Source organism: Manis pentadactyla, chromosome 5, assembly GCF_030020395.1.
Source record: "Manis pentadactyla isolate mManPen7 chromosome 5, mManPen7.hap1, whole genome shotgun sequence".
NCBI lineage: Eukaryota > Metazoa > Chordata > Mammalia > Pholidota > Manidae > Manis > Manis pentadactyla.
Genome location: NC_080023.1, coordinates 172,514,497 through 172,516,985, shown reverse-complemented (window position 1 = coordinate 172,516,985; position 2,489 = coordinate 172,514,497). Strand labels below are relative to the sequence as shown.

Sequence of the window (2,489 nt, the reverse complement as noted above, 5' to 3'; positions counted from 1 at the left end):
TACGCGACTTCCTTCTGTGGGTGATGACCTAGCACCCAGCCTGGAACTCTGATCAGCGAGTGCAAAGCGTCTGCCACCCTGGCAGCTCCTAACTGCACATTCGTCTTGGAGCCTCCTTTGTCAGTTGCTCGAAAGAGCTCTCTCTCTTTCTTTAATGTATGCTGTTTCTGCGATTGAAATTCTTGAGGGGACTGAATTAATAGGCCTCGCTTCTCAGCAAGACACACTGTGCACAAAAGGAATTCATAATATTTCTTATGCTTGTGCTGAGCATACAGGTCCTTCTCATGTCAGACGCCATCAGGTCCAGATTAGGCCGGTGCTGGGATGGAGTGGACCAGGTGGGAGTGAGGCTGGCAGAAGGACCCAGCATTTGCCGGCATGGTGAAGTTTGAGGCCACAGAGCACATTACTCAGGAAGGTAACGAGCAGCAGTCGGCATGGGTGGGCAGTGCCCTGGTGGTCCGCCAAGGGTCCCATGGTCCTCTGTGGTGACAGAAACAACTAGAAGTAGGTCCAGGCCAGCCCTCAAAGTCTGAGTGTGGATAGACTGGAAGTAAAAGCAATAATTAACATTTACTGAGGGCTCGTTGTGTGTGAGGCCTGGTGCTAAACTCCTGACAGGTGAGAATTAAAATGAGTTGAACGACAACCTTACAAGTATCATTACTGTTGGATGCCGAGGCCCAGAGAGGTCATCTAATTTGCTGGAAGTCACACAGGTAGAGAGCAATAGACTGCGCCTGGCTGCGGAGCTGAAGTGCTCATGTTATAATGTCTTATTGCTTCTCCAGGTACTGACTGTGACTATTTAGAACCAGCTGGGGCACTGGGATTTTGGGGTAGGTTGAGTCCTGGGCATAAATAGGGAGAGCAGGGCAGCCCTACGCCTATGCAGAGCAGGGCTTGGGGTGGTTGTAGTGAGGAAGCCCTACAAACTAAGGTCAGAGTTACTCTGCAGTGAAGGGGCCTGTGATGGACAAAATTTACAAGGCTCTCCTTGGATTACTTAAGAAATTCTGTAGGAAGTGCACACATGCCTCAATCCTTATCTACAGCAACTGACCATTGTCCAGCAGTATGCATTCTGTCCTTATTCTGATGAAAGAAACCCCAACAATGGTCTGAACCAGGCACGTGGCTGTCCAGCCAGGGCCAAATCTCCCCGCCTCCCTTGCAGCTATGTGGCCTGCAACTGTGGGGACATGCGGGGAGGTGGGAGAGATCTTCTGTGCTGTGCTGAGGACAGGGTAGAGCAACGGTGTCCGGCCTGGGGCTGAGTGGTGTGTGAGCCCTGGAGCCGGGGTAGCCAGGTGGGCCTGAATCCCATGAGCTGAGAGTGCAGGAAATCATGGCTCCTCTCCCTGCAGGTGCCGGGCATCTTCACAGCTGTCTATGTTTGCTGCAACTGTGAAACCTGTCATTAACTCTCTTCACACTTTTCTCATTGCAGCGACTAGACTCACCAGGTTTTAGGGCAATCAAAGAGGGGAGTGGCTGATGGAATGTCTTATAGATGAGCTCATGCTTGAATTTAAAGGAGGTGAAAGAATTTTCGGGGAGGCTGAGGTCAGAATGGGTGAGTTCTTGCCTTTTCTGCTTTTGGAAACATGCTTGCCAGTTGAGCTGTGTGCCTTTGGGCCAGTTACTGGAGTTCTCCAAGCCTCAGTTTCCTCATCTGTAAAGTGGGTATAATTACAGTGCCTACTTCATAGGGTTGTTATGAGGATTCAGTGATTTCACTGACTTGTTCCCAAGTACAAATGCCCACCTACACATTTTCTTATTGTGAATCTGGAAGACTTTCAATGCCTTCTCATTACCTGGGTCTGCAGGCCCAACAGGCGGCATGTAAGGCCCAGGAGAAGGAGATACAGACTCTAACACATTTGGCTGGTAAGGATCACCTTTGGTGTGAGCTCCCAGGGAAGTGAAGGGCCAGGACCAAAGATGGAAGGCTTCACGAGTTTGTGTGTCATCCTTGTACAGGGGCCACACTAATCTTCTCTGAATTGTCCAATTTTCATGAATGTGCTGCCAAAGGAAAGTTGCCTAAGGAGACTTAAGGATATGCTGCATCCTGAATCTGTGGAAAAATGTCTGACACTCAGTAGATATTTGTGGAGTGGGTGAGTAAGTGAATGCGTGTGTCACAAAATTTACAAAATTTACGAACTGGAGGTCTCGCTGCATGCCCTGGGCTTGCACAGTTGGGCTGCGATCAGTGGAATTCAGAAGGAATCCCCACTTTCTCCAAGTGAAGGCTTTGCAGAGAAGATGTTTGACCGCAAGCTACTAATGGTGGTGCTTTGCACTATTTCTGGAGGTTTGTGGCTGCTCCTCCCTTTCTGTTTTGGGAGGCACACACCCCAGATGTGTGAGTGGAAAGGAATGGTGTTCACCTGGCTGGGAGAAAACCCACTTGTGTCTGGGTATTTGGGGACCTGATTGCTTTCGTAAAGTGGCAGCCAGAATTATAAACATGGAGG

General features: G+C 49.6%; 1 non-coding gene across 1 annotated transcript; it reads right to left on the bottom strand.

Moving 5' to 3' along the window:
- Window positions 1-1,944: 1,944 nt before the first annotated feature.
- On the bottom strand, window positions 1,945-2,046 carry LOC118920965 (U6 spliceosomal RNA). Its single transcript, XR_005028124.1, has one exon. It is a non-coding gene; the product is annotated as a U6 spliceosomal RNA (small nuclear RNA).
- Window positions 2,047-2,489: the final 443 nt, after the last annotated feature.